The sequence below is a fragment of the Meles meles genome, chromosome 14 (genome assembly GCF_922984935.1).
Source record: "Meles meles chromosome 14, mMelMel3.1 paternal haplotype, whole genome shotgun sequence".
NCBI classification, from domain to species: Eukaryota; Metazoa; Chordata; class Mammalia; order Carnivora; family Mustelidae; genus Meles; species Meles meles.
Genome location: NC_060079.1, coordinates 5,868,273 through 5,889,058, shown reverse-complemented (window position 1 = coordinate 5,889,058; position 20,786 = coordinate 5,868,273). Strand labels below are relative to the sequence as shown.

The 20,786-nt window shown below is 37.4% G+C and overlaps 1 pseudogene; it reads right to left on the bottom strand.

Moving 5' to 3' along the window:
- Window positions 1-3,467: 3,467 nt before the first annotated feature.
- Window positions 3,468-5,397, bottom strand: LOC123925262 (annotated as a pseudogene).
- Between the last annotated feature and the right edge of the window lie 15,389 nt (window positions 5,398-20,786).

The window sequence follows — 20,786 nt, the reverse complement described above, 5'->3', positions numbered from 1 at the left end:
GTCAGAAGTGATAATAGAATATTTTGCAAGATAAAAACTGGGAAGTAATAGAGTTTAATCTTATTGTTTTGGCCTATTTGTAATATCTAATATATGAATGAAAACTTTTGCAGTTTTCAAATATAGAGTTCATGGATATTTATCAATGTCTGTTTTATTGTCTGGTAATTCCTGCTGTTGACCACATCAAGAGATGAAGATACTGAAAGAATCTGGAAGTAGCATGTTACTGTTTCACCTTGTACTGGAAAACCTAACAAAGATTAATGAAGAGTGTGGTTTATTCAATTTCATTGAGGTCTACAGCATTATTTTCATTAGTGTGTCCTTTTTGATCTTTGAAATGTGGTAAGTCCTCTCATAACGTGTCATTAGAACTTCTAAAAATTTTGGAAATATCTTCCTTTATGTCCCTTCATCTGTGTTTCATGTCTGTTTGTAAAAGTGGTAATCACATGGCCTAATTTGAATTAACTTCTGAAAAAGACTCAATAATCAGAAAATGTAATAGATTGATTTGATTAAGTAATTTAATGACTTAACTATTCTCTTATTCATTCAGCCAGCACTCACTGAACTACTATTACAATATCTGATATTTCCTACATACAGGGCAACTGAAGACAGTAGCCAGGTTGATTAGGCACACATATAGTCTCCACTATCCAAATCTATTGAATTACAAAGTTTTGATTGAAAGAGTTTACATGGCTATAGATATTTGTATTTGATTATTGAATGACATTTAGGTGTGAGACATGCTTGCACAATAACAAAGATTGCTAAAAAATTATTTTAGTTGCCCCAGTGTGCAATTACATACTCTAATTAGGTTACAACAAACTTTGCTTTTGTACATGTTTTTTTATTGGATTGAAGAACAAATTTATAATTAATGAAGACCGGGTTTTTAGATTGTACTTTTAGCTTGGTCCTTTGATGGATTGACTTTTACCATAGAAACACCCATGGAACCAGGTAAGAGATGGAGATATTCAGTAGCACTAGGAACATCAACTGGTACTTTTCTAATCTTTTAAGAGAATGATGACTCTTTTAGACCATTCAAACTAAACAAACAAACAAAAATCAAAGCTTAGTGACTTGTCTTAGGCTATAAAGCTAGCAAGAAGAACAGCAAGTCAATCTTCCCTATCTCCCTAATAGAGACAGAGGACTTGTATCAACCCTAAATCCTGCAGTTAACATTGTATGTGGATCTTCATTGGAGATAGATAATTCCTCCTCTCTGCTTTCTTATCATTTCTTTTTTTTAAGATTTTATTTATTTATTTGACAGACAGAGATCACAAGTAGGCAGAGAAGCAGGTAGAGAGAGAGGGGGAAGCAGGTTCCTTGCTGAGCAGAGAGCTGGATGCGGGGCTCAATCCCAGGACCCTGGAACCATGACCTGAGCTGAAGGCGGAGGCTTTAACCCACTGAGCCACCCAGGCACCCCTCTTATCACTTCTTTTTACTCTGAATCTTATCACTTCTTTTTACTCTGAATCAGTATAGGACAGCTCCCAGGAACAACACATCCAAGTGTCAAACAAGACAAATAGCAACTTCATGAATCCTGAGACGTACAATGGAAACTAAGTGTGAATGACCATAGGAGGAACATTGGTTGCAGAAATTCACTAGTTCTAGTTAAATGTTTACTCAGACTCTCTTAAATTACTTAGAAAGAAATTTACCTTTTACCATTGAATTAGTCAGGCAATATAAAGGAAAAAAGTCAATCATAGTGGTAGAGGTACATTTAGAAAATGCCAGAAAGGTTTATTTAGAGGTTGTGGGCACAACTTGCCTTTTAGCAGAAGTGAAGTTGGGAGGAACTTCGGCTTTCCATAATGGTACACGATAAAATTCAGAATCATTAGCCTATTGAGAAAAGCATTCAAGCTGCGGTGTGGGTGGGAGGACATGTTTGAAAGCACAAGAGAGTTCAGCATATATTGAAAAACTACCTGCCAAAATTTGAGAGAGGACAGAAATTCAGAAAAGGGATCCCTATTTCTCTGGGTTTATTTGCTGATTTCCAGTTATGGAAATGTACAGACGAAATACTGACCATGCTTGAGATAACTCTCAGGGCTGGGGTAGAAGGCTGAAATTGGAAGCCTGAGACTACCAATATGATAATGGAGGACATTGGTAAAACCTCTAGGCTTTTGAATAGAGATGCTGGGAGTTGCACCTTACAAATAAGAGCAACAGCGTAGATCAGTCCTCACAGGGGCTGCACCCCTGCTTCACGTGGTCACCTGTCTGATACGGAATCCTACATTGCTCGAACTCCAGTCCCTAGAAGAGGCACATGTAAATCATCTCTGAGAACTGTAAACTCTAAAAAGTAGAATCCCAATTCTACTTTTAAATTTGAAACATAAAGTAAATTAAGAACTCAGTTTACAGTTAAAATCTGTTTAGATAGAGGAGAAATGTAGATAGGTTGATAATTGATATAGATGATAGCTAGCTACCTAGCTAGAGAAATACCTAAGACAGAGTAAATGACATGTAGAATACAATGAGGAAGTCCAAAATCTGTCCAAGAAGTGAAAGAAAGTATTGAATAGAAACAATATTTGAAGTTATTGGGTCTGAGAATTTTATAAAACCAAAGGACAATCAGTCATGACCAAGAAAGATCTACGAACAATTTTAGTACGATAAACACAAAATGAGAAGGAGTCACATCTTGGTACATCATAATAATACTCCAAGAAAGCAAAGACAAAAAGAAAATGTCAAACTCGAGAAAAAATACATTTTCAATGTAACAAGATTTTTAGACATAACACCTGATATTATGGTAACAGCTTTATTGAAATATATTCACATACCATATAATTTACCATTTAAAGTGTGTAATTCAAAAAAAAATAAAATGTGTAATTCAGTGCTTTTAAAATTTATATTCACAAGGTTGTCAACCATCAACAAAACTTTTGTATATTTTAATCACTCCCCAAAACAAACTTCATAGCCTTCAGCTTCAGTCCCAATCCTCTTCTCCACTCCAGCCCTATGCAACCACTTTCTGTCTCTATATGTTCTTCTTCTGAAAATTTCATATAAATGGAATCATATAACATGCGTTTTCCTCCTAGTGGATTCTTTCACTTAGCAAGATGTTTCCAAACGTCATCTATATTGTAGCATGTATCATTATTTAACTTATTTTTGAGACCCAGTAGTATTCCATTGTATGAATATGCAGGCATACCTTAAAGATCCTGTGGGTTTGGTTCCAGACCACTGCAATAAAACAAACATCACAATGAAGTGAGTCAAAGCATTTTTTAAAATTTCCCAATGCATATAAATTTATGTTTATATCACGATGCAGTCTATTAAGTAACAATAGCATTAAAAATAATAGAAAAACAAATAAGCAAAAAATATGCATACCTTAAAAAAGAAATACTTCATTGCTAAAAAAAAAATGCTAACCATCATCAGAGCTTTCTGCAACTTGTAATCTTTTTTGCTGGTGGAAGTTCTTGCCTCCATGTTGATGGCTGCTGACTGACCAGGGTGATGCCTGCTGAAGGCTGGGGTGGCTGCAGCAGTTTTTTAGAACAAGACCACAGTGAAGTTTGTTGCATTCAGTGACTCTTCTTTTTATGAATGATTTTTATTTATCATGCAGTTCTGTTTGATTTTACGGTAGAACTTCTTTCAAAACTGGAGTCCATCACCTCAAAATCTGCTGCTGATTTATCATCTAAGTTGATGCAGTATTCTAAATTCTTCATTGTTGTTTCAACAATCTGCACAGCATCTCTACCAGGAGTAGATTCCATATCAAGAAAACACCTTCTTTGCTCATCCATGAAAAGCAACTCCTCATCCGTTCAAGTTTGATCATGAGATTGCGGCAATGCCGTCCTATCATCTCACCCCACTTTTAATTCCAGTTCTCTTGCTGTTTCTACCACCCCTGCAGTGACTGCCTCTGCTGACATCCTGAACCCCTCCAAGTCCTCTCTGAGGGTAGGACAGCTCCTTCCAGCTCCTGTGAATGTGGATATTTTGACCTCTTCTCAAGAATCACAAATATTATTAATGGAATCTAGAATGGTGAATCCTTTCTAGAAAGTTTTCTATTGACTTTGCCCAGATCCATCAAAAGAACCACTTTCTGTTGCAGCTAGAGCCTTTTAAACAATGTTTTTCTGAAAGAATAAGACTTGAAAGTTGAAATGACTCTTCAGTTCATGGGCTGCAGAATGGATGTTGTGTCAGCAGGCATGAAAACAACATTCATCTTGTTGCTCATCTCCATCAGAACTCTTGGGTGACCAGTTGTGTTGTCAATGAGCAGCGATATTTTGAAAAGGAGTCCCTTTTTTTCTCAGCTATAGGTCTCAACAGTGGGTTTAAAATATTCAGTAAACCATGTTGTAAACAGACGTGCTGTCACCCAGGCTTTGTTGTTCCATTTATAGAGCACAAACAGAGTAGAGAGAACCTAATTCTTAAGGGCCTAAGGGTTGAGCACTGGCTTCACTTAGTCATCAAATGTATTAGTACCTAACAGGACAGTCAATCTGTCTTTTGTTGTTTTGAAGCCAGACATTGACTTCTATTTAGCTATGGAAATCCTAGATGGCATCTTCTTCCAATAGAAGGCTGTTTCACCTATGTTGAAAATCTATTAGTGTAGCTACCATCACGAATGATCTTAGCTGGACCTTCTGGATAATTGGCTACAGCTTTTACACCAGCGCTTGCAGCTTCACCTTGCTTATTTATGTTATAGAGATGTTTCTTTTCTTAAACCTCAAGAACCAACCTCTGCCTGTTCATACTTTCCTTCTTCAGCTTCCTCACCTCTCTCAGCCTTTGCAGAATTAAATAGAGGTAGGGCCTTGCTCTGGCTTAGAGTTTGGCTTAGGGGAATGCTGTGCCTGGTTTGATCTTCTGTCCAGACCACTCAGACTTTCTCCATATCTGCTATATAGCTGTTTTTCTTTCTTACCATTCATGTGTTCACTGGAGTAGCACTTTTAATTTCCTTCAAGAACTTTTCCTTTGTAGTCACAACTTGGGTAATGTTTGGTGTAAGAAGCCTCACTTTGGGCCTGTGTTGACTTTTGACGTGCCTTTCTCACTAAGCTTAATAATTTCTAGCTTTTTTTTTTAAAGATTTTTACTTATTTATTAGAGAATGAGAGAATGAGCAGGGGGAGGGACAAAGGCAGAGGGAGAAGCATACTCCCCACTGAGGAGGGAGTCCAGTGCCTCCATCCCTGGCATCATGACTTGAGCCGGAAGGCAGATGCTTACGAGACTGAGCCACCCAGACGCCCCAGTCATTTCTATCTTTTGATTTAAAGTAAAAAACATATGACTTTTCCTTTCACTTAAACTCTTAGACGCCATCGTTGGGTTATTCATTGGCCTAATGCTAATATTGTCATGTCTCAGGGAATTGGAAGGACCAAGGAAAGGGAAAGAGATGGGGGAACAGCCAGTCAGTGGCACAGTAAGAACACACACACTTATTGGTGAAATTCATCATTTTATAAGGGCAGTTTGTGACACCCCAAAACAATTCCAATAGTAATATCAAATATCACTGATCATAGGACACCATAACAAATGTGATAATAATGAAAAAGTTAAAACTATTGCAAGCAGCACCAAAATGTGACACAAAGACATGAAATGAGCACAGGCTATTGGAGAAATGGTGACAATAGATTCGCCTGACACAGGGTTGCCACAAACCTTCAATTTGTAAGAAACACAATACCTACAAAGTGCAATAAAGTGAAGTACAGTAACCTAGGTATGCCGGTGCCACATCTTGTTTATCCATTCATCAGTGATGGATATTTGTGTTGTTTCCATGTTTTGGCTGTTATAAACAATGCTGCTCTGAAACTCAAATGTGAGTATGAAATTGTTTACAAAGTTTTGGGTGGATGTATGTTTATATTGGGTAGGTCCCCAAGAGTGGAACAGTTGGGTCAATGGAAACTGAATGTTTAATGTTTTTAGGAATTGCTAGACTATTTTCCAAAGCAGCTGCACCACTTACCTTATCACCAGCAGTGTATGAGGATATCTCATATCCTCATTATTGACATTATCTGTTTGATGTTTATGTCTGTCTGCTTGTTTTTACTGGCATCCTAGAAGGTGTGAGGTAGGTTGTGAAATGCTGTCATCTTAACAATTAATTAATGAAGTCAGAAGTCAATGGGATGATATATTTAAAGAAAATAACTGCCAATCTAGAAGTCTCTGCTTAGTGAAGAAGTACTTCAAAATTAATTTGAAATAAAGAGGAAATTTTAAAACTGATAGCAATAATGATCAGCACATTGGTACTAGGAAAACTGAAGCCTGTTCTTCAGGCAGAAGGGTAATGTTCCCAGATGAAAACTCACAATTAAAATCGTTAAATTCCATGCTGGAATTCAGCTGATCCCTAAATTTTCTTTTCTTAACACCTGATAGAACAAGAACATCCTATTTCCTTCGAATGGAATAGAGTCTTCATTTCCCCCCCTTGCTTTGGAAGTAATACATACATAGTTTGTTTCAGATAGATTTGAGTGGTAGTTATATTCAAAAACTTGGATTTTGTCTGCCAATAATGGGGAATTATTTCAAAAGACAATTCTGAATGCATTGTAGATTGCAAGGAAGTAAGAGTAGATGCAGGGAGACCTATTAGGTCGTTGGGAAGATGGGAGGGGTTGTCACCAGATGAGAGGTTAGATGGTCACTGTTAGGAGATGGGGACAATTGGATAGGGTTGGGACATATAGGGTTGGCAGGTTGGATGTGCGGGGTAAGAATGGAGAAGGAGATAAGGAAACATGAAGGAAGATATTAGTCAGAAAGAGATAGAACATAATAGAATAATTGTTTTGTGGGGAAAAATTAGTTCATGTTTGAAGATATAGAATTGGAGGTTTCTGTGGAAACCTGTGACTGGATAAGCAGGTTTAGAGTTCAGAGGGAAGACAGATGTGTGGCTCCTGAGCATATTGATTTATAGTGACAGCCTTGGGAATGGATGAACTCTCCACTGGAGACTTCCTAGAATGGTCTTGACAATGAGGGGCACATTCAGAATCACATTGGCTTTCTTTTAAAGACTATGGCAAGGGCACACCCCTTTTATGTTTTGATCCAGATGGACTATGGTGAGACCTGTGATTCTCAAGTTCATCCTTGGTTGATTTTAACTGCATAGAGAGGAAAAGGAAGTCTAGAGAAACTTAAAGCATGGGGATAGGAAAACAGAAGTTGTAAAGTCCAGAGAGAAAGGGTATCCAGAACAGCTAAGAAAAAATCTAAGAGAAGGTGATGTTCCAGAAGCTGAGGGAAGAGAACATTTCACAAAGGAGGTCAGACTGAAAAAAATAAGAACAGAATAAACAAGACAGCTGAGTAACATTTTAGAAAACAAATTCAGCTGATTTCAGTCTGCCTTTCAGACAAAAGACAGCCTGTGTGTGTGTGTGTGTGTGTGTGTGTGTACATTTGTGTACATGCATGCACACACTCGCACATGAAGGGGGAAGTACTAAGAAGCAGAAGTAGAAGTTGCAGAAGTACAGACAGGTGAGTATAAGCATTTCTTGCATACGCTGCTCTGGAGGAGAAACTTAGATGTTGTCCATCAATTTAAAAGAAGAAAGAAGACAGAAAGAAAATCAATCAATAACTACATACAATCTCTATAAAGGAAGCCCTAGGCAGATGTGCTAGAAATGAAAACATATGGCATCATGTTATAGAGGACACAGAAAAAAGTAATAATATATGAGGTGACTTCTATAGGTCAAAAAATAAAGTCTCTAAAAGAACACTGAGATCATGAGGAAAGGGAGGAACCAGGAACATGGATGGGATAGAATGAAGGCATTGGGGCTTGGGTCAATGATGAGACAATTATTGCTATCATCTTTCAATTTTTAGTTAACAGCTAAAACAAAGAAAAATAAGATAGGCATAAAAGAACTGGGCATAAAAGAACTGTTTTAAATTCCACATCTCTTTGCCTTATTTACCTAAAGTGTGTCAGTAGAAATGGCTCTGGGTAGTTGAGGAAGAAAGAAATGAGAGAGTCTAATGCTCTCTCTCTGCAGCAGATGTTCAATGGGAAACCCCGGATGGTTGCTGCGGGTTGTTATGCATGGCTCAGAACAGAACAGCTTGTGGGAGCTGTGAGCCCAGAAGCTGAAGCCTGAAAATAGGCCATAGTTGTCAAATTTGTGGTGAACATCATGAAGAGGCGCTGCTCACAGTGCCCTGGGGGTTGTGAATTAGGTGACTTTTCTATTTCTGACTAAGGAGCAAATTATTCTCTATGTCATTTGCATAATCAAGATACGATACCACATGGATCACCTATAGATGTACTTGTACAAAAATGTTTTAGGATATATGAGTACATCAAGAAGATATGGTTTTCACTGATTCATGTAGAATTTCTAAGGTGAAGACTAGTAATTTTTATTTAGAGGTTTTAAAGACATTGCTGACTAGAATTCATGCAGACAATACCAAAACCTATTATGTGAGTTATAGAAAACATTACCATTCTATGCTGATAATATTCTCACTATGCAATTATAAGAGAAGCATAATTTTAGCAAGTGAAAGATGTGGGTTAAAGCAACACTATAAGGATGAAAGTAAAAAATCTGTAATATATCTCAAACAGGAGACCTTCATGGAAGATATGAAGAAAATTAGAATAGAGAAAAACAGCAGAAGGGAAAACTACTTTGTTTAGCATTAAAACATTATATGCTTAAAATAGATATGACGTTCAGAGAGTTTCTAAATTAATACATTTGCAAAAGTTTGCTGTAAAACTGTTATTGTTTTCAGCTTAATAAATAACTACATTTGGATTGAATTAAAAGGATATTTTATGGAATATGTCATTAAAAATGTGAAGAACTAGCTCTTAAAGCTATTTCTTTCTTTGGGTAAAATAGAGAACTATAATATAATTTTCAAAGTATACAGTCAAATGGTCTATTTTTCATCCTGCTTCACAGGAAATAGGTCTGATGCTATTTAGCTCTAAATTAGCCTATGTATCTTCTAGATACTCTGGACAAGAGATCATTTCCTTTCATCTATGAAATCACTCAGGAAATAAAACTTACTAGCACAACTGTAATCAAAGTGATGATTACATCTATGGTGATTACCTCTCCCATTTGTATAGTCATTTTTACCTTTCGTTAAGTAACTTGTCATTGTTTAACTCATTTTATTATAACAGTACCGAATATTACTGAAATTTACAGTCTTTTGTCACCAAGACAAAAATATTTCACTAATGCTTTGTTTTTGTTTCCTCTGAGCATAGTTATTTAACTTTCAAAACCTGTTTTCCTTCACTCTTTCCGACTTTTCTTTTAATGTTTTATTCTCTTGGCACAGCTCTTGATACAGGGATACAGTAGTGAACAGGCAGATGGGGCCTTTGCCCTCCTGTTACTCACAGTCCATGGGGGAGTTGCGAATTAAAGCCATGTTACAATGTGACAAAATTTAGAGCAAAGGAAACATCCAAACCTCTGCAAGGCTGCTTTGCCCTTTGATTCTACAACATTTCTGCTCGATCCATTGAGTCCTGATCCCCAAGTAACCTTGTCACTTCCCCTTTTTTCCCCAAATCTTCATCAAAGATTTGGCTTCACCATCCTGTTTTCAGCCCATTTAGAGTCTAGGTGTTGATGCTTACATTTCTAATGCCTCAGCTGCATCTGCCTCTTACATGAGAATTTGATTTTAACCATTTTTTCAAATACAAAACAACCTCCCTAAATCTCTTCTATCCCTTCAGTTGGATTTCTGAAAAGGTATTTCTTGAAAGTCTTCTCCACCAATTTTGTATCTTATGAATATTTTATACGCTTTTATACAAGATTTTTCAGGTTTCTTTTCAGAACTTCATGCCTGAAACTTAATTCTACATTGTGAATTTGCCATTACAATTTCTACACTGGACATATTTCTGTCAGTTCAAAAATAAATATTGATCCCTTTTTAAGGTAAAACACTGTAATTCCACTATATTTAACCCAAAGCTAAGAAAGATAGGATAGGCCTTTCTGTTAACCTCATCTTATTTGAAAGAAAGAATCATGTATTGAACTAACAGCTTATGCTCTGTGGTGAAAGCGGTCTTCATATTTTCTTATGGGCTCTGAGGGTGGCTTAAGTAGGATGGGGGATTGCTGTTCACAGCGCTGTTTGTCACTTTGCCAGTAGATGATAGATAATAACCAGAGACCGCACATTTACTCTGGCCCTAGGCATTTACAGAGCTCATGACCACCTTTGGCCTTTACTCTGCTTACTTTTTTTTCTTTGTTCTTCTTATTTAATATGATGCTATTGTTGTAATAGCACTGAAATTAGAAACATATTCCCCCTAATTAATTTAGTGGCCTTAACTGAACCCTAATCATATACTGGAAAATGAGCTAGGCATGCATCTCCATTTTATAGATGAGAAAGTAGAAATTTGGGGAAATTAACATGAAAGTCAAAAAGCTAATAAGGCAAAAAGTGGAGTTAACTCAAAACCAAGTCTCTTTGACTCTACTCTTCCAATGGGCACATGTCAAGGTTGCATCATCTCTCTAAAACAGATGGAAAAAAAGGTCCTTAAATTCTAGACAAAGCATTTTTCCAGAGGCCTGGCTCACTGCTTCTTCCTCTGTCTAGTGGGAAGAGTGCATAGTTAGAGGGGCCTCTGCAGTCAGCATGGTCTTGTCCCAGGGAGTCCTGCTCTGGTCTAGCTGTCATACACTGATGGGGTGGACAGAGTGCTATGAAAAAACCACGTAAGGTGTTCCTGGCCTTAACATTTCCAATACTCTGCAAACTGCTATTTCATAGTAATAATGTGCAGTAGGTGGCTGAAAATCCACTTGTTTTTCTGATGTGAACCTTTCCAAAAGAGAACAATGGAATAAATTAAGTTAAAATGCAGATTGGGAAAAAATATCTACTGTATATTACTCATCATACCAGTTAATCAACTCAAGGTCCAAATTGAGGGTAGCACTTGAAAACATTTACTTTGTAGTTTCTGTCTAAGCCCTTCATCTCAAATTAAAATAGTTGAAATAGTTATCAAATGTGATACCACTTAGGATGTCCATGATGCTTTAAACCACAGCAGCAAAACCAAAAAGAATCTGTTGAATGATTATGAATCTATTGTTTGGTTTTCTTTAGTTCCAAAGCTTGAAAGTGAGCAGCTCCTGTGGTCTAGGCTTAGGGATGCCCTATATATTCATGTGTTTTTTGTTGCAGGAACTCAACCATATTCTCATGGTGAAAATGGAAGAAAAATCTCCTGTTCCTGGCAGGGTAAGAAGGAAAAGTAACTATATTGAAATGGATCTAGAGCATTCTCCATAACAAAGGCTTACTCTCCAAGGGAAAAGACTTTGCAGAGCTTTATCAGACTAGGTGGAAGGTGATTAGAGATCTCCAGCCCCCTCTAGCCTCTCTGTTTTACCTAAAAAGCTGAGAAACATTTCTGAAGGTCACAGTCCAGGGACTCAAGGCCATTAAAAGACTGAGATTTAATTAAAAGGTAGGGAAAGCTTCATTTCTGCCACATCTTATTCCTGGATATTCCAGTATATTATAGTAGATTATGGTTTAAGGACCTGCAAGACACAAACTCTACTTAAATAGGAGTTCTTAGGAAAACCCCAAGACACTGAGGGTGAAAAAGGAAACAAGAATGCTAGAGGACACTGAATGACACCTGCAGCTAGAGCAAACATTAGACACAGCCAAATTAGCATAAAATCTCACACTAAAAAAATAAAAATCTCACACTAAAGTCCTGTTCGCTTTGTTTCCTACTTTCTGATACACCATGTCTGTCTATCAACAACAACAAAAAATTGGCATGCTAAAATAAAAATAAAGAGCCCCAAAAGATAAGAAATGCACTCTGAAAAGACAAAGGAAACATCAAAGTGAGACTCAGGTGTGACACAACTTTTGAAATAATCAGAGAGAGAACTTAAATTAACTCTGATTAATATCTACTTGTTCTAATGGAAAAAGTGAGCAGCCCACAAGGAGGAATGGGCAAGGTAAGCAGAGATGAACAGTATTAGAAAGAATCCAAAGGAAATATTGGAAATCATAAACACTGAAAAAGAAAAGAATACGTGTGATTGGATACAGCCAAGGAAATAACCAATTAACTTGAAAACATTTGAATAAAATATAACCAAACCAAAATGCCTAAATACAAAAAAAAAGTCAGAATATCTAAGAATTCTGTGACAATTACAAGAGAAGCAATATAAGCATTACTGGAATATCAGAGAAGAAATAAAGAAATAAAGGAATAGAAGAAAATTTTAAAGCAATAATGGCTAAGAATGTCCAAAATTAATGGTTGACATCAAACCACAGATCCAGAAGGCCTTAATAAATACCAAGGTAAATACCAAAAGTAGACACTCACACATATCACATTCAAACTGCAGAAAAGCAAAGACAAAGAAAATCTTGAAAGAATCCAGGGGAAAAAAAATCTATAAAGCAACAAAGATAAGAATTACATTAGACTTCAAATTAGAAACCCTGCAAGTAGGAAGCTTGAAATATTTAAAATGTTAAAGTAGAAAAGTACCAACCTAAAATTCTTTATCCAGAGAAATCATTTTTCAAAAGTAAAGAAGAAACAGATTCTATTAGACAAACAAAAATTAAGGGAATTTGTGAAGAGATGAGTGCAGAAACTCTGGGCTACAGAGAGGAACAAAGGTAGAGAAGGAATACATGAAGGTAAGATAAAATAACTTATTTTTCTTAATTAATTGACTAGATAGCTTCTGTTTTCAAATTAATAATGTAAAAACTTATTGGGTGTGGGGTGCCTGGGTGGCTCAGTGGATTAAGCCGCTGCCTTCGGCTCAGGTCATGATCTCAGGGTCCTGGGATCGAGCCCCGCGTCAGGCTCTCTGCTCCGCAGGGAGCCTGCTTCCCTTCCTCTCTCTCTGCCTGCCTCTCTGCCTACTTGTGATCTCTCTCTCTGTCAAATGAACAAATAAAATCTTTAAAAAAAAACTTATTGGGTGTATAATGGCATATGAATAAGTAAAATGAATGACAGCGATGTTACAAGGAATAGAGAGCTTGAGAATTCTTGATTATAAGCTACTTGCACTACCCTCAAAGCGGTGTAGTGTTACATGAAAAGTGGACTTAGATGCATAGTAAATTTTGCATTCTTTTAAAAAAGGAATTAAAAAAAAGAAATATAAGTTATATACCAAGTGAGGCGAGGATATAGAATAATGTAAAATGCTCAGTTTAAATCAGAAAAGGTAGAGAATAAAAGGGAAGGGACAAAAAAAAAAAAAAAAGAAATGAAGAACATGTGCAGGGAATGAAAAAAGGTTACCTACATGGTAGATGTCAACCCATCTGTATCAATAATCATGCTAATTAAAAAGTAAAGACCACCAGAGTGGAGAAAAAAAGAATGACCCAACTGTATTGCCTATTAAAAACTCACTCTAAATATAAAGACACAGATAAAAGTAAGAGGGTGAAAAAAATATACCATGCAACCTTAATCAAAAGAAAGCTGGAGTACTTAACATTAACTTCAGACAAAACCAGTCTTGTCATTTGTGACATGGTTCATCCTTGAGGACATTATGCTAAATGAAATAAGATAAGCAGAGAAAAGATAAGCACTTTATGATATCACTTATAAGTGGACTCTTTAAAAAAAATTGAACTCATAGAAACAGTGAGTAGAACAGTGTTTTTCAGGAGTTGGGTGTTGAGGAAAATGGGGAGAGGTTGGTAAAGGATCCCAAAATTCAGTTATAAGATGAATGAGATCTGAGGATCTGATGTATAACATGGTGGCTATAGTTGATAATACTGTATTATGTAGTTGGAATTTGTTACAACCATTGAACTTAAGTGTTTTGACCATTTAAAAAGGTAATATGTGGGGCGCCTGGGTGGCTCAGTGGGTTAAAGCCTCTGCCTTTGGCTCAGGTCATGATCCCAGGGTCCTGGATCAGGCCCCGCATCGGGCTCTCTGCTCCGCGGGGAGCCTGCTTCCTTCTCTCTCTCTGCCTGCCTCTCTGCCTAGTTGTGATTTCTCTCTGTCAAATAAATAAAATAAAAAAATAAAATAAAATAAAATAAAAAGGTAATATGTGAGGTGATTTATGCACTAATCAACTCAATGGTGGGAATCCTTTCCCAATGTACACATATTGAATTATCATGATGTAATTTTTAATATTTAAATATTTAATTTAATTTATCAATTATATCTTAATAAAGCTGAAAAACAGTAGCTAAATCCATTCTTATAATTAGAGACATCAACATCATTATTTCCAAAACTGACAGATTCAGCAAAAAAGATGGTAATGACATATACTTAAATTGAGCATCATCTTATTCAGTGGTATCTAACTGATGTTCATTCATAGAATACTTCATTCAATGAGCGCAGAGTATAGATACTTTTCAAGCTTACATGGAACAATCATCAAAATAACCCACACTGTGGGCCACAAAACACATCTTAACAAACTTAAAAACATAGATATGTGACAAAATGTGCTTTCAGATCACAATTGAAGTAAACTTGAAATAGATAAAATAAAGACAGCTGGAAAATCCCCAAGTATTTGGAGTGTAAATAACATATTTTTTAAAAGAGATTTATTTATTCATTTGAGAGAAAGACACAGAGAGAGAGAGCAAGGGGAATGGCAGAGGGAGAGAAGCTTCAAGCAGATTCTCCTCTGAGTGTGGAGCTTAATGCAGGACTCGACCCCATGCCCCATGAGGTCACAACCTGAGCCAAAACCAAGAGTTGAGCACTCAATCAACTGAGTGGTCAGGCAACCAAACAGCACACTTTTGAATAACACATGGTTCAAAGAAGTCTCAAGGAAAGCCAAAATATGTTGCACAAAATGAAAAATATAACTTAGCAAAATTACCGAGATCCAATGAAAGAGGTGCTCTGAGGAAAACTTATACTACTGAATGGATATATTAGAAAAGGAGAAAAATATAGGATTTATCATTTAATCTTCCACCTTAGGAAACTTGAGAAAGAAGAGCAATTTAAGTCTATGGCAAGCACCAACTTGCATTCCCACCAACAGTGTAAGAGGGTTCCCCTTTCTCCACATCCTCTCCAACACACGTTATTTCCTGTCTTGCTAATTTTGGCCATTCTAACTGGTGTCAGGTGGTATCTCAATGTGGTTTTAATTTGAATCTCCCTGATGGCTAGTGATGATGAACATTTTTTCATGTGTCTGATAGCCATTTGTATGTCTTCGTTGGAGAAGTGTCTGTTCATATCTTCTGCCCCTTTTTTGATATGATTATCTGTTTTGTGTGTGTTGAGTTTGAGGAGTTCTTTATAGATCCTGGATATCAACCTTTTGTCTGTACTGTCATTTGCAAATATCTTCTCCCATTCCGTGGGTTACCTTTTTGTTTTGTTGACTGTTTCCTTTGCTGTGCAGAAGCTTTTGATCTTGATGAAGTCCCAAAAGTTCATTTTTGCTTTTGTTTCCTTGGCCTTTGGAGACATATCTTGAAAGAAGTTGCTGTGGCTGATATCGAAGAGGTTACTGCCTGTGTTCTCCTCTAGGATTCTAATGGATTCCTATCAGAGGGCCATCTGTACCCCAAAGTTTATAGCAGCAATGGCCACAGTCACCGAACTGTGGAAAGAAGCAAGATGCCTTTCAACGGACCAATGGATAGGAAGATGTGGTCCATATACACGATGGAGTATTATACCTCCATCAGAAAGGATGAATACCCAACTTTTGTAGCAATATGGACGGGACTGGAATAGATTATGCTGAGTGAAATAAGTCAAGCAGAGAGAGTCAAGTATCATATGGTTTCACTTATTTGTGGAGCATAACAAATAACATGGAGGACATGGGGAGATGGAGAGGAGAAGGGAGTTGAGGGAAATTGGAAGGAGAGATGTACCATGAGAGGCTATGGACTCTGAAAAACAACCTGAGGGTTTTGAAGGGGTGGGGGGTGGGAGGTTGGGGGAACAAGGTGGTGGGTAATAGGGAGGGCATGTATTGCATGGAGCACTGGGTGTGGTGTAAAAACAATGAATACTGTTACACTGAAAAGAAATAAAAAAAAAAGAAAACAATTTCTTTTAAAAAAGTCTATGGCAAGCAGAAGAAAATAAATAACAAAAAATTAAAACAATAATCATTGAAACAGAAAAGAAGAAATCAATAGAGTAAATAAAAAACCCAAATTCTTTGAAAAGATCAATGAATTCATAAAGCACTAGGTAAGCTAACCAAGAAAAAAAGAGAGAAGGGATAAGTTATTAATATCAGAAATGAAAGCGGGACTACTATTATTGATCATTAAAAGGATGATAAAGTGATATTATAGACAACTAATATGCCCACAAATGTAATAGCTTAAACTAAATGAACTAATTCCTTGAAAAACACAAATAACCAAAAAATATAAGGAGAAACAGATAATTAGGATAGGCATCTATTATAGAAATTGAATAAAAAATTAATAAACTAAAAAATAAAACAACAGACTCAGGTGGTTTTACTAGTGAATTTCACTAAACTGAAGAAAACATTTTTCTTATATATATTGGAGAAGGAGAAATTATACCAATTCTCTAAATTTTTTCCCAGAAAATATAGAGGGAATTCATCAATGCTGATTTTATAAGATTAGCATTAATGTAATACAAAACTAGATAGAAACATTAGAAAAAGGAAAACTATAGACCAATATCTCTCATAAACTGAGATTTAGAAAAATCCTCACCTAAATATTAGCAAAATGAACCAAACAATGTATAAAAAGAATTATGCACAATCACCAAGTAAGATTTATTCCCATTATGCAAGACACATTCAGCATTTGAAAAATCAATTAATGTAATCCATCACATGAACAGTTTAAGAGGAAAAATCACTTGGTGATATCAATTGTTGCATGAAATGCATTAAAAAACTCACCAATCACCAATTATTCATGCTAAAAACTTTGAGCAAACTGGGAAGGGAAGGGAATTTTCTCAATTTGATAAGGTGCACCTACAAAAAAAATCTTATGTTAACGCCATACTTAATGATGAGAAACAGGATGTTTTCTTCCTAAAAGGGGGGATATGGCAAGGATGCCCCCTCTCTTCACTCCTATTCAACATTATACTGGGACTCCCAGTAATTGCAACAAGACAAGAAAAAGAAATAAAAAGTATACTGATTTGGAGGGGTAGGCAAGATGTCAGAAGAGTAGGGGAACTCATTTCATTTTGTCCTTTGAATGTAGCTAGATAATAAATCATTCTGAACACCTATGAATTCCACCTGAGATGTAAAAAAGAATTGCTGGAATTCTACAAACAGAAAAGTGACTACTTTTTGCAAGGTAGGAAGTGTGGAGAAGTGAATCAAAGGGGATATAATGGAAGATAAATGGGGGGGGGGACCTCCATAAACTGGCTGCAGGAAAGTGATATAGTCCCAGAGTGTAAAATCAGAATCTTTAGAAATCTCCCCCAGTGAGAAACACCCTTGCCTGAAAGGTGCTCAGGTGGTGAAGTGAGACAGAATCATAGGTGGGACAGCGTGGTCTCAGGGTCCTTGGGCTCACAGAAAGAACAGGAGTGCCTGAGCTGGCAGAGTTCCCAAGAATTGGTCAGTGAGCCTGGGAGTGGACTCTCAGTTCAGTTTGCCATAAACGGCAAACTGGCATCATCAGGTGACTATTCTTCTTCTGAGAGCACTGCAAAGGGCAGAAACACAGGGACCCTTTGCTTTCCCCCAAAGAAGATTGGTGCAGGCACACACCACAGGAGTATGCAGAGTTTGGTACACACAAAAGTGAAGACTGCTTATCCCTGAGGGTTTACCAAAGAGAAGGGATTGCAATTTTTCAGCTCTGGGGCCAATTTTATTTTCTTCCTCTAAAGATGTGCAGGAAGCCTTCAGGGAACAAAAGCCACAAAGAACAACCAGAAACAGCTTACAATGAACCCAGCCCTCTTGGTAAAGGCCAATGCAACTCCACCAGGCAAAGACACCTGAGAATCAGCACATCAGGCTCCTCCCTGAGAAGACCAGTTGAAATAATAGAGGAATACCAAGTTTACTGAGCAAACAGGACTGTAAAACTCCAGCGCTAAGGGAAAACAGAATATAGGTTTAAGTTCTTTTTTTCTCATGATTCATTTATCTTTTAGTTAAAAATTTTCCTTTTCTGGAAGAAGTCAAACTCTCTCTCTTCGCAGATGACATGATTCTTTATATGGAAAACCCCAAAGACTCCACTCCCAAACTACTAGAACTCATACAGCAATTCAGTAACGTGGCAGGATACAAAGTCAATGTACAGAAATCAGTGACTTTCTTATACACTAACAATGAAAATACAGAAAGGGAAATTAGAGAATCGATTCCATTTACTATAGCACCAAGAACCATAAGATACCTGGGAATAAACCTAACCAAAGAGGTAAAGGACCTGTACTCGAGGAACTACAGAACACTCATGAAAGAAATTGAAGAAGACACAAAAAGATGGAAGACTGTTCCATGCTCTTGGATTGGAAGAATAAACATTGTTAAAATGTCTATACTGCCTAGAGCAATCTATACTTTTAATGCCATTCCGATCAAAATTCCACCAGTATTTTTCAAAGAGCTGGAGCAAATAATCTTAAAATTTGTATGGAGCCAGAATTGCTAAGGAAATGTTGAAAAACAAAACTGGCAGCATCACGTTACCCGATTTCAAGCTTTACTACAAAGCTGTGATCACCAAGACAGCATGGTACTGGCATAAAAACAGACACATAGACCAGTGGAACAGAGTGGAGAGCCCAGATATGAACCCTCAACTCTATGGTGAAATAATCTTCGACAAAACAGGAAAAAATATTCAATGGAGGAAAGACAGTCTCTTCAATAAATGGTGCTGGGAAAACTGGACAGCGATATGTAGAAGAATGAAACTCGACCATTCTCTTACACCGTACACAAAGATAAACTCGAAATGGATAAAAGACCTCAACGTGAGACAGGAATCTATCAGAATCCTAGAGGAGAACATAGGCAATAACCTCTTCGATATCAGCCACAGCAACTTCTTTCAAGATATGTCTCCAAAGGCCAAGGAAACAAAAGCAAAAATGAACTTTTGGGACTTCATCAAGATCAAAAGCTTCTGCACAGCAAAGGAAACAGTCAACAAAACAAAAAGGCAACCCACGGAATGGGAGAAGATATTTGCAAATGACAGTACAGACAAAAGGTTGATATCCAGGATCTATAAAGAACTCCTCAAACTCAACACACACAAAACAGATAATCATATCAAAAAAGGGGCAGAAGATATGAACAGACACTTCTCCAATGAAGACATACAAATGGCTATCAGACACGTGAAAAAATGTTCATCATCACTAGCCATCAGGGAGATTCAAATTAAAACCACATTGAGATACCACCTGACACCAGTTAGAATGGCCAAAATTAGCAAGACAGGAAACAACGTATGTTGGAGAGGATGTGGAGAAAGGGGAACCTCTTACACTGTTGGTGGGAATGCAAGTTAGTGCAGCCACTTTGGAGAACAGTGTGGAGATTCCTGAAGAAATTAAGAATAGAGCTTCCCTATGACCCTGCAATTGCACTGTTGGGTATTTACCCCAAAGATACAGATGTAGTGAAAAGAAGGGCCATCTGTACCCCAATGTTTATTGCAGCAATGGCTACGGTCGCCAAACTGTGGAAAGAACCAAGATGCCCTTCAACGGATGAATGGATAAGGAAGATGTGGTACATATACACGACGGAGTATTATGCCTCCATCAGAAAGGATGAATACCCAACTTTTGTAGCAACATGGACGGGACTGGAAGAGATTATGCTGAGCGAAATAAGTCAAGCAGAGAGAGTCAAGTATCATATGGTTTCACTTATTTGTGGAGCATAACAAATAACATGGAGGACATGGGGAGATGGAGAGGAGAGGGAGCTGAGGGAAACTGGAAGGGGAGATGAACCATGAGAGACTATGGACTCTGAAAAACAACCAGAGGGTTTTGAAGGGGCGGTGGGGTGGGAGGTTGAGGAACCAGGTGGTGGGTAATAGGGAGGGCATGTACTGCATGGAGCACTGGGTGTGATGCCAAAGCAATGAACACTGTTATGCTGTAAATAATCAAATTAAAAAAAAAATTTTCCTTTTCTATTTTCTTTTTTTCTCCCCCCCCCTTTTTAAAGATTTTATTTATTTATTTGACAGCAAGAGAGTATAAGCAGGGGGACTAGCAGAAGGAGAGGGAGAAGCAGACTCCCCATTGAGCAGGGAGCCCTGTGTGGGACTTGATTCCAGGACTCTGGGATCATAACCTGGACTGAAGGCAGGTGCTTAACCATCTGAGCCGCCCATATGCCTCCTTTTTTCTTCTTTTCAATGAGTTTCTTATTTTATCAACTCTTTGTTTTTATGTTCTTTTTAAACTTTCATTTTTTTAAAAGATTTTATTTATTTATTTGACAGAGAGAGAGATGACAAGTAGGCAGAGGCAGGCAGAAAGGGGTGGGGGGGGGGGAAGCAGGCTTCCCGCTGAGCAGAGAGCCTGATGTGGGGCTTAATCCCAGGACCCTGAGGTCATGACCCAAGCCGAAGGCAGAGGCTTAACCCACTGAGACACCCAGGCACCCCATAAA